The following is a 13009-nucleotide window of genomic DNA, read 5'->3' as shown; positions in this document are numbered from 1 at the left end:
TCCGTTCTTACTGGAGAGCTAAATGAAGTGCGGTTGAGGAGTGCAAACGGGGCGACACTACTGATAGCTTACCACCGAACCAAACACTCAAGCTGGTCTTCATAATATCATCACTCTTGTCCATGGTGGATTGGAAGGATTCAATGGCTGCTCCAATTCTGCCTGCCCGAAAGAGTGCATGGCAGTGTTGCTGACGCGCGGTTTGCCACAAGAGCTTTAGGTCCCAACCGAACAGCTGCAAAAAACGCAGTTCAGTATGAAAAGAATATTCAGTTACAACATAACAACATACTACGACAAATTCCTCATACATAGAATGAATGTCCAATTCATAAAAGAAATCGCTAGCGTTGACGGCGGCGGCGAAGTGGTCAACAGGTTCGTTGTTGCGCAAGCCATCGAGGGCAATGTTTCCCAGTTGGACACGTAGATATGCCTAGGACAAAAATATCAGTGCCAGCACACGAACCTCGGGGACGCACAGTTAACTCCTCGACGCGCTGCATCGCCTCTTCATGTTCATTTGCATTGAACAGTGCGATGGTCTGAAAACAGCAATGAAGTATGGAGTATGTGAGAAAAATATTACCTACCTTGATGAAAAAAAGAAATTGATTAGTTTTTAAATCTCCGTTCGTAAACATGGACGCTAGGTCAAATGAGGTTCTCGCGACCCGGACCTGCTTTTTTCCACAGAGGGCAATTCCCTTGGAGATATGGCCTGTAAATGAGGGCTGAATGCTGAGGGACTATGTCACCGTTGAAGTTAGCTTTCGTAAGGGGGCCACGATGGGTCAGTCTATCTTACCTTCATTGCATCGCGAAGCGCGTGGTTCCAGTCGCATTTTCGCGCCATCACAAATGCACGATTAGCATAGGAGGTGTGACCACCGATCTCTAGACTTAGGATCTTTTCAGCAGTAGGCAAGTCCCCTGTTATGCACGCATTGCGGGCTGCCGAGCTGATAGCAAGGATCTGCGTGAATCCTGTTCATATTGAGTTATCAGAGTCAAAGGAGGGAACATGCCTTGAAATCGGAGTAGATTTGACCCTTGGCATAGTCAGACGACGAAGGAGCGGGAAAATGAAAACCAACTTACCTGGTGTGTCATCTGCTCCTTCATGAGACCACCCTTTGCACAATCCTCCCGCAAAGTGTCCTCGGATGTTGGCCACTCTGAGATTTTCTTATCCAAACCTCCGCTGAGGATGAGTTTGTCATCTGCGGAGAAAGTAACGCAGTTCACCTCGCCAGAGTGCTTGAATACGGCGATCGTTCGTCGATCTGAGAGGCGCCAGAGGCGGACACGGTTGTCGTGAGATGCGGAGGCGAGGAGAGTGCCGTTAGAGTTCAGGGAAATGGCGCGGATAGTGTTGAAATGGCCCTTCAAGGGATCACCGACCTGCTTCCAGGTTGACACCGATGATGAATCTTGGACCCACTCTCGCATGGTGGGATCTTGATCATCTCCACCTGTGAGTAGGCGTCCATCTGGCGTCCACGCGAGTGAATAGTTGTGTCCTTCACTAATCGTTGCCTTGTGCTGAGCTTGGAAGGAATCGTAGTCATTGTCGTATGAGTTGTATGAATGGTTGTTGTATGAATGGTTGTTACAGTATGAATAGCTGTTCCAAGTGTAGTAGCCAGCGTGGTAAATTTGAATGTTGTGCTCTGTTGCAATTACAAGAATTGGTGGGGACGATGACGGCGAATACCGAACGCAGCGGACGCTTGTACCACAGCTAATTGTATCTCCTTCCCGCTTCCATGTTGATGTGTTCCATAGAGTGGTCGTCGAGTCTGATGACCCACAGGCCAGCACTCTGCCGTCTGAAGAAAAGTCCAGCGATAGTATCCAACCAGTGTGGGCACTGATAACTGGGCACATTTCACTGTACCGGCTGAAACGTTCACCAGTTTTCCCATCCCATGCAATGAGTTTTCCATCGGTATCACCGCTTGCTATCAACCCCCCATTCCGCGATACTGCCAATGCTTGCACCCGATTGTAATGCCCCTCCATCTTCTTCAACACTACGCCTGTCCTCAAGTCCCATAATCGAAGCATCTTGTCGTCCGAGGATGTGACACGTCGTCTATCAGAGAAAATTGCGACTGCGGATACGCGTGCTTCATGTTCTTCAAACACTCGGACGGGTATGGTTCTTGGAATGAGCTGCGCCATCTTCAGGAAGTTGGTGGTATTGAGTACGGTGGACTTGGTGCGGGGTGATTAGTCCAAGTTGTAGAGGTGCGTGTATTGGATCTACTTCATATGTAGCATTAACTTCGCAGTAGAAGTGAGGCCGTTATCATACATATCTTGCTTAACGATCTGGGCGGCCGAGCTCATGCATCCCGGTCGTGTCGCCGCAGCGTTCCAGATGAGTCGACGAGCCTGATCGCATGACCCACTATCACTGCAGGTTCTACATCAACATCGAATACAGCTGAATGAACCCAACCCTTTGACCATCCAGACGCCAACTCAATACCGAAATCTCGGCGCGGGCAGGTACAATCTTTGATGACCTCACAGCCCAAACTCGGTCGGTGCGACAGCAACCTTTCAATCCTAAACATACCCCAAGGTAAGATGCTCCCGGTTTATAGCCACACTGCTATGGTTGTGACATGAATAACTCTTGAATGCGTTACAAGAAGCCGAGTGAAGTTATTCCGACCATTGTCATTGCAGGTTTCCGCGCGGCAGATAGGAAGACAACTAGTATGGTTTACCCAATTTGCCATGCGCTGCTCCCTCGCATTTCAACTCAGTTGACGCCCATACACGTGGTATTCCATCTGGTGACATTTCGAGCTTCTATTCCCTGGAATTTTCTCAGCGGAGATGACGGTTGTGGGGCTTCCCTTGATCTACTCGAGAATCGGCACTTTAGGCACGTACAGCCTGGTGGGTTTGCAATTTGCAATGAAGATAATCAGTTGTTTCAAGCACTGCTATCGTCGATCATCAGATGAGCATTCATCAGAAGAGTCAGTCATGGGTTTACTACAATTCCATGAATTCGAGGTTTTGAATCGGCAACTCCCTGTCCTTTGATAATTTGACTGTCACCCTATGTCAGTGTTCGTATGCGTTTCCATGTTTTCCGACACGCGATTCACAAACACTTGGAGCAGACACGCTGCTGCCGAAGCATTTTCTGTTTTATATGCGTTTCGTTGGTATTTTTTTTATGTAAGGATATTTCATCGCTGCTGTTAATTGTGTTGGAGATATTGCTCAACATTGCATGACAGCTTTATTTGCTGGTGGGGCAGAGCCCAGCTTTGCTTTAGTCATCTATATATCTTCAATGCGCTGTCCCCGAAGATAGGATTTCTGCGAGACCTCATCCTTCTAGCTTTCAATTCAAACCTCACTCAAAGGTATCGCTTGTGTCTAGTACGTTCCAGCACTTCTGTGACAATCTTGTGGTATCGGTATGTAGCCACTAAGTAGACCGGCTTCGTAGCAATAAGTGCTACTTACTCATTCGATAAGGTCCCGATCCCACGTGAAGGTGCTGCATTCTGATCACATCACCTTGGAATATCCTACTTTGATGGAGACCATACGTGCGGTCGGCTCTCGCAAGCGCGATCGGTTATGAAGGGAATTTATAGCCTATGATGGTGATCTGGAGGAAGGACAGCATAAGCGCAGCAGGCTTATTTACCTGCAAGTCGTGGACTACAAGCTCTGAAGACTTCTGGGGTATACTGGTCCTTGACGCGTATTTGATGGACGATTAACTCGATATTCTAACGTGCCTCCTCCAGATTGCATTGAACACGCAGTTAATTTTCTAATGCAACTCAGGGGCACCACGTACCGCGAATGATTCGTGCTTCTATCAGGGCCTTTGCTTATCCTTGACTGAAAATCACCACGCATCTCTAGCTTTAAGCTACACGGAATGAATAGAGGTTAATCGATAAGGTGGTCGATCTACCTACAGATCGGCGGAGACAGTTCTGCTGGTATTTAGTTGCTCTCCTGTGGTTAAGGCGTTGGGTATGTCGTCTTCCCTTCATTTCTCCTCCAGGACACTCACGGTATAAAACACAGACGGCAGCAACGTCACGTTCACTCCGATCCGGCGCGCCCACATCATCTCGGACTACGAAGAGACCGCGATCTTGCAAGGTGCGATCGAGCCTCGATCCCTGTGATCTGGGAGAATCTCGGCGTGCACGCTGAGAACACGTCTGACTCAGTTTCTTGTACAACATCGTTCGTCTTTCATGTGATACTGATACAGTGTTCAATTGATTGATCTTCTGTGTATGGAATACTAAACAAGTCCAAATCCTTTGACCTGGCTATATCTTGAATTTACGCTGCTCTGGCTGATTATTAGATGGAAAGAATATCATTGTTAGCATCATCATCGCTTTGATCACCGCTTGCTATCACTTGACCATCTCATGATGTCGCTAACGCACACAGCGTTGCGATGACCCTTCATTTGTTCAATAAAACGTCTTCCCTGTATCATAATGTTCAAATTAAAGTAGTGCTGCACAGATGAAACTCGAAAATCTGCGTTTGCATGAGTAATTTACCGCTCGCTTCTCCATTAGAAGCATAGATCGCACTGTGTTCTTACAGGAGAGTTGAATAGATTGCGGTTGAGGCGTGTAGATGGGGCGACACTACTGTAGAGAGATCGAGAACTACGCATGTTAGACGACCAATGAAGTTATGGTAATTCCAAGTCTGGGAAGGAATTGTTCAGCTTACAGTGGCGTCCAATTCGAATGGGGCGTATGAAAAAAACATGTGCAGGGGTCTCAATCATAGGTGGTCAGAATATGAACTTCAACCTATCGACGGTGAGGGGCACGCGCTGACCGGTGGGTGAAGGCGTGTACATGTCCTGTTTAAGTCAGCCGATAGTATGATACGAGTACAAAGGGTTATTTGCGCAATACAGGTTGTCAAGGTACGAATGGAAATGCTCAAAGATCTCCGTGATTCAATCTGCATGAGTAAGCGCTCTCAGCGAGCGTAGCAACTAGCGCGCCTCGTTCTTACTGGAGAGCTGAGTGAAGTCCGGTTGAGGATCGTAAACGGGGTGATATTACTGAGCACTTACCAGCGAACCAAACACGCAAGCTGGTCTTCGTAATGTCATCACTCTTGTCCATGATGGATCGGAACGAGTCTATGGCTGCTCCAATTCTACCTGCCCGGATGAGTGCACGACAGTGTTGCTGGTGCGCGGTTTGCCACAAGGACTTGAGGTCCCAGCCGAACAGCTGTGAAAAAACGCAATTCAGCACGAAAAGATATTCAGTTGCATCACATCAACGTACCACGATAAATTCCTCGTACATGGAATGAATGTCCAGTTTATAAAATAACGCGCTAGCATTAACGGCAGCAGTAAAGTGGTCAAGAGCTTCACTGTTGCGTGCGCCATCCAAGGAAATATTGCCCATTTGGACGCGGAGATACGCCTGGTGTGCGAAGGGCAAAAATCAGTGCCAGCACACAAACCTGGGCGTGATCGAGTGGTGCTCACTTCTACGACACGACAAGCAAGAGGATCGGCATTGGGAGACACTCCCAGCTCTTCGATGCGCTGCATGGCCTCGTCATGTTCATTTGCATTGAATAGCGCGATGGTCTGAGAATCGCGATGAAGTATGAAGTATGTAAGACAAATATCACCTGCCTTAATGAGGAAAAGAAAATGATCAGTCTTTAATTCTCCGTTCGTGAACATGGACGCCAGGTCAAACGATGTCCTCGCGGCCCGGACCTCCTTCTTTCCACAGAGGGCAATGGCCTTGGAGATGTGGCCTATGAATGAGGGCCGAATGTCGAGGGACTATGTCACCATTGATGTTAGGTTTCGTATGGGGCCATGATGGGTCAGTCTATCTCACCTCAATTGCATCGCGAAGCGCGTGGTTCCAGTCGCCTTTTCGCGCCATCACAAATGCGCGGTTCGCATAGATGGTGTGATCACCGGGAGCAGCGCTTATCTCTAGACCTAGGACTTTTTCAGCGGTGGGCAAGTTCCCAGCTATGCACGCATTGCGGGCTGCCGAATGTAGAACGTGGACCTGGGTGAAGCATGTTCGCATTGCATTATCAGAGTCAAAGGTGGGAACGTGCCTTGAAATTAGAGTAGGCTTGAGCCTTGGCATAAAGAAGACGCTCAGAGGATGAGGGGCCGAGAAAATAGAAATGAACATACTTGATGTATCACCTGCTGCTCCTTCATAAGACCATCCATTGGACCATCGTCTGGCAAAGCGTCCTCACACGCTGACCACTCAGAGATTTTCTTATCTACACCTCCACTGAGGATGTGCCTGTCGTCTGCAGAGAAGGTTACACAGTTCACCTCGCCAGAGTGCTTGAATACGGCGATGGTTCGTCGATCTGAGAGCCGCCACAGGCGGACACGGTTGTCATGAGATGCGGAGGCAAGAAGAGTGCCGTTAGAGTTCAAGGAGATGGCGCGGATAGTGTTGAAATGGCCTTTCCAGGGAAAGCCAGTGAACCGCCGCCAGTTCGATGAATCCCACTGTCGTATGGTAGGATCAGCGCCTCCTCCCGCTGAGAGCAGGCGTGCACCATCGGGTGTCCACGCGAGTGAATAGCTATGTCCTTCACTGATCGCTACCGTGTGAGAATCCTGGAAGTAATAATAGCTTGAGTAGCTGTCTGAATAGTTGTGCCGATGGTCGTAGCCGTAGTAAATTTGGATATTGTGTTCTGTCGCAATCGCGAGTGTAGGCCGCGACGGCGAATACCGGACGCAAAGGACGCTTATACCACAGCTAATGATTGAATTATTTTGCCACTTCTGCCATGTTGCTGTGCCCCACAGCTTCGTCGTTGAGTCTGATGATCCGCTGGCTAGCACTCTGCCGTCTGGAGAAAAGTCCAGCGATAATATCCAACCGGTGTGGGCACTGATGGCTTGGATGAGGAGTTCGCCGGTTTCTCCATTCCATGCAAAGAGTTCTCCGTTGGTATCACCACTTGCTATGAAACGCCCATCCCGTGATACCGCCAATGCCTGCACCCGGTTGCAATGCCCCTCCATCTTCTTCAACACTACACCTGTTGTCAAATCCCACAGACGAAGCATCTTGTCGTCCGAGGATGTGACCATACGTCGTTTATCAGGGAAAACTGCAACTGCGGATACGCGTGCTTCATGTTCTTCAAACACTCGAACGGGTATAGTGCTTGGAATGAGCTGCGCCATTTTCTGGAGGTTGAAGGTATTGAGCACGGTCAAGGTGGACTTAGTGGGCACTGGAGAAATTAGTCACAGCCGCAGAGGTGCGTGTACTGGGGTGTTTTTATTCTGCTTCATGATAGCATTTCCTTCCCACTAGACGCCCAAGCCATGAGGCCGTTATCGCAAGCACCTTGCTTGACGATCTAGGATTCTAGGCGTCCGAGCTCATGCGTCCGGCTCGTGTCTCCGCAGCTTTCCAGACGAATCGACGAGCCTGATCGCATGGCTCATTATCACTTCAGCTTTTTTAAACCACCATCGAATATGGAATGAGTGGACCCAACCCTTCGACCATCCAGAAACCAAACCAATACCAAGATCTAGGCGTGGGAAGGCACAATCTTTGATGGCCGTTATGCCAGAAATTCGGCCGGTGCAACAGCAACCTTTCAATCCCGATCATATCCCAATGTAGGACGCCCCCGGTTTATAGCCATACTGCTATGATTATGACATGAATAATTCTTGAATGCGTTACATTGAGCCGAGTAAATTTATTCCAACTGCTGTTATTGCAGGATTCCGCGCGGCAGGTAGGAAGCACGGTTCACCTGATTTGCCATGCGCTAATCCCTCGAATTTCAACTAAGTTGACGCCCATATACGTGGTATTTCATCGGGTAATATGCTTAGCGGAGATCCGACGCTTGTGAGGCTTCGTACGATCTACTCCGGAATCGGCACTTTAGACAGCCTGGTGTGTTTTCAATTTGCATTCCCCGACTCCCACGATTATAATCGGTTATTTCAAATATTCGAACGGGAATTTATCCGAAGAGTCCGTCATGGGTTGACGAGGTTGAATTGACAACTCCCGTTATTGAAATTCAAGCATTTTTGATTTCTTAATCAGCCTCGATCATCAGTGGGACTCAAAGTACATTTCTAAACTCGCTAAGAAATCGCTAAGACTTGGTAAGAACTTGGTAAAATCTGGGTTGAGTAGAAAAAAACTCGGCCGTAGACATGTGGCACAGATCGGACTTTGAAACCATACTTGTGTATTTGCGAGAGATATTCAGCAATGGTGTGTACTTAGCGCGCATGATAAAGGACGTAGAAATAGAGTAGCTAGTCTGTCCGCCTCCACCTGCCCAAATAACAAAGTTCCAGAAGGGTATATGTACTTTGTAAGGAGGGAGAACAAAGGAGTTTGTGTCGATGGGAGGGGGGGACGGGGAAGGTGCGTACTGCCACTTATGATAACATGATGCCAGGAGGAGTTAAACTCCGCCTGTTGTTGTTGTTGTACATGTTAAAGTCCTCGTCTAAGGTAAGTAGCGCGTTGCCGAGGGGGGCAAAGAAAGGCCTGTCATCGTCATCGGCTGTGGCGTGAGGGTCGGCACTGAGGTCACCATCCAGATTGGCGATTGGACTGCCCCCAGCGCCGGTGTAATGAGGAGGAGGGGGGGGTACAAAGTGCTTGCAAGATTGGACTGCCCCCAGTGCCGGTGTAATGAGGGGGGGGGGATAGATTGAGCTGAGCGCTCACATACTGCAGTCACTTTACCCTTGATACTAACAGCCAGCTGAGGGTGAAAATTCCCTGTTCCAAACAGGCCAGCTGATGTGGGCCCATCAATGTACTGTTCTGTTAAATACAGGTGGGCCGACGTCAAGTGTTTATCTGATACCAACAGGTGGGCCCATAGTATGTGGTATAGGAAATAAGTGTACACTTTTCTATTGAATTTGGTAGATAGTGTGGTTGTTAGTATATGAAATATGTACCTGATACAAACAGGTGGGCCGGTCAAAATGTGTTTGTGATAGCAACAGGTGGGCCTATGGTATGCGGTGTAGGGTGTAATAGATAAGCATAGATATTTCTATTGATTTTGGTTGATAGTGTATGGTAGGTAGTGTATGAAATATGTACCTGATACAAACAGGTGGGCCGAGTGGGTCAGGGATCTGATATATCAGATGGGCCAAGGATACTGGTCAGTCAATGGGGGTCGGTCGGTCAATGGGGGTCGGTAGGTCAATTTGGTAGGTCAATGGGGGTCGGTCAATGGGGGTAGGTTAATGGGGGTCAGTAGGTCATTGGGTTGGTTGGTCAATGGGGGTCGGTTGGTCAATGGGGGTCGGTTGGTCAATGGGTTGGTAAGTCAATGGGTCAGTCGGTCAATGGGTCAGTCAGTCACAAAAACATCGGTCAAGATATGGCTGAAATTGAAAAAATCGGCTGAGGTATGACCGAAATTGAAAACATCAGTCAAGATATGGCTGAAATTGAAAACATCAGCCAAGACATGATTGAAATGGCCAAGATATGACTGAAGTCAAAAACATCGGTTGAGATATGGCCGAAATTGAACACATCGGCCGAGGCATGACTAAAACGGCCGACGTATGACCAAAATCAAAAACATCGGTCAAGATATGACTGAAATCCAAAACATCGGCCAAGACATGATTGAAATGGCCGAGATATGACTGAAGTCAAAAACATCGGTCGGGATATGACTGACCAAAATCCAAAACATCGGTCTAGATATGGCCGAGATATGACAAAAATCAAAAACATCGGTTGGGATATGGCCAAAATCAAAAACATCGGTCGGGATATGACTGAAATCAAAAACATCGGTCGGGATATGACTGAAATCAAAAACATCGGTCTAGATATGGCCGAGATTGAAAACATCGGCCGAGGCATGACTGAAATGGCCGAGATATGACAAAAATCAAAAACATTGGTCAGGATATGACTGAAATCAAAAACATCGGTCTTGATATGGCTGAGATTGAAAACATCGCCCAAGGCATGACTGAAATGGCCGAAGTATAACAAAAATCAAAAACATCGGTTGGGATATGACCAAAATCCAAAACATGGGCCGAGATATGACCAAAATCAAAAACATCGGTCACAATATGGCCGAGATTGGAAACATCGGCCGAGGCATGACTGAAATGGCCGAAGTATGACAAAAATCAAAAACATCGGTCTAGATATGGCCGAGATTGAAAACATCGGCCAAGGCATGACTGAAATGACCCAAGTATGACAAAAATCCAAAACATTGGCCGAGATATGACTGAAGTCAAAAACATCGGTCAAGATATGGCTGAAATCCAAAACATCGGCCGAGACATGATTGAAATGGCCGAGATATGACTGAAGTCAAAAACATCAGTCGGGATATGACCAAAATCAAAAACATCGGTCTAGATATGGCCGAGATTAAAAACATCAGCCGAGGCATGACTGAAATGGCCGAGATATGACAAAAATCAAAAACATTGGTCGGGATATGGCCAAAATCAAAAACATCGGTCGGGATATGACTGAAATCAAAAACATCGGCTGAGATATGACCGAAGTCAAAAACATCAGTCAATATATGGCCGAAATCCAAAACATCGGCCGAGGCATGATTGAAACAGCCGAGATATGACCGAAATCAAAAAGATCGGTCAAGATATGGCCAAGATATGACTGAAATCCATTCCTAAGCTTATTTGGAGTGTATATATTATATAGCCAGCCCAGGACACACATAGGATCCTTCTACAGGAACAAAATGATAGAAAATCGCATTTTTGGCATTTTTGATGTTTTTCAGTATCTTACCCTTGCACATCTGATCAACCCTGTTCATATATCATGAGAATAGTATATATACCTCCTTTCATGATGAAGATCAGTTCAAAATAGGTTGTTGGTTTGAGATACTGCATATGCTTGCTATTTCTACTGATAAGAGATCAATACCTTCAAATCATCAAAATTTAATAATCAGAAACTTGGAGTACATTCAAAATATATTCAGCATCATATGTATAAATTTACAGAACAATCCAACAAGAATTGAATGCTGAGGAAGTGAAATAGATAAGAAATTGAGTGTGAGAAAGCTCAAGGACCCAAAACATCGAAAATGGTCAGTTGAGCAATAGTAGGGCTTTAATGCTAGGTCAACACACATTTACACTACATCCCTTCCACTCACCCCCTACCCTCAGGGCAGTAGGTAGTATGGGTTCCTTAGGTAGTTTATGGTCTATCCTACATATTTTTAATGAAATCTTCAACTTGAATTATATATAAATGTGACTTTGTGCAGTTGCCTACCTGTTGCAAAAACCAAAAGACCACTCCAGGATCAATTTCAACTGATCATTTTGGACCCAGTTGCCTTCAAATGGGTAGTACTCATCTAGGCGAACACCTTGGTGGTCTAATCTTCAACAATGGTTCAGATCTGAGAAAGTTATGAGCCATAATTCAGATTTCAGTCACATCTCAGCCAGCCGATGTCTTGCATTTATTTAGCTTATATCTCGGTCAGATGATAACCGATTGACATAATAAGACTATGGATATGATCGCCTTTACTGGGGCTACAACTGTTGTTAACAATGTGAAGCATAAAAACAACTTTCGGCCAGCCGATATTTTGGATCTCGGTCATACTACTTAGATCTTGACTGTTAAGGTTGTGCTCAAGGGAGAGGTTACTCAAAGGGCTTTGGCTTCAGCTTGTGCACTGCGCCCCTTACCCGAGTACGTGCCCTTTAATTTCCAGGGGACAGAGGGGAAGTCCAATGGAAGTCCAGGGAGTTCTGGAGGACTTAGTGTCGGTGGAGTTCGGTGGAACTCTGGAAGGTTTATACTGGGACAGAGTAAGGCTACTATGGAAGTCCGGAGTAGAAACTGAACAGAGGTTAGACTACCCTAAGGTAGAGCCGGAGAAGTAGTCCTAAGGTTTAACCCCTAAGACTCGGAGGTGGACAAGAGATGAGACTCAAGTCCGGAGATTGCAGGAATGAGCAGAACTAAGATGATATTCGAACTGAGGAGTTCCGGAGTATTACAGGAGTTTATATACTGTAGGTAACATGTAAGTAAATCAGTCAGCAAAGGTAAGGGCTATGTAAAAAGCATGTGGAAAGTCTATTACTAAGTGTAGCGGATCAAAGCAGTGAAGTCGGAAATGAAGTAGGAATGGACAGATCAATAAGCATAGTGGAAAGAACATAACCGGTAACTGGAGCAATAGCTAATCTAAAAGGAGTTAGGGGTGAGTGCAGAGATGAAGGCGGAGCGCTGGGTGGAATAGTAAGATGGAGAAACGGACTTCAATGAAGTAGATCTGGAATTCCGGATCCAGAGGTACGGGATATGACATTGACCGATGTTTTTGACTTCAGTCATATCTCGGCCATTTCAATCATGTCTTGGCTGATGTTTTGGATTTTTGTCATACTTGGGCCGTTTCAGTCATGCCTTGGCTGATGTTTTCAATCTCGGCCATATCTAGACTGATGTTTTTGATTTCAGTCATATCCTGACCGATGTTTTTGATTTTTGTCATATCTCGGCCATTTCAGTCATGCCTTGGCCGATGTTTTTGATTTTTGTCATACTTCGGCCATTTCAGTCATGCCTCGGGCGATGTTTTAAATCCCGGCCATATCTAGACCGATGTTTTTGATTTCAGTCATATCCTGACCGATGTTTTTGATTTTTGTCATATCTCGGCCATTTCAGTCATGCCTCGGCCGATGTTTTTGATTTCAGTCATATCTCAGCCTTTTCAGTCATGCCTCGGCCGATGTTTTCAATCTCGGCCATATCTAGACCAATGTTTTTGACTTCACCATTTCAGTCATGTCTTGGCTGATGTTTTGGATTTTGGCCATATCTTTACCGATGTTTTTGACTTCAGTCATATCCCGGCTGATGTTTTGGATTTCGGTCATATCCTGACCGATGTTTTTCAT

The sequence above is a fragment of the Suillus paluster genome (assembly GCF_016628075.1).
Source record: "Suillus paluster strain FC165 chromosome Unknown EDB91scaffold_125, whole genome shotgun sequence".
NCBI lineage: Eukaryota > Fungi > Basidiomycota > Agaricomycetes > Boletales > Suillaceae > Suillus > Suillus paluster.
This window is presented reverse-complemented; position numbering follows the sequence as displayed.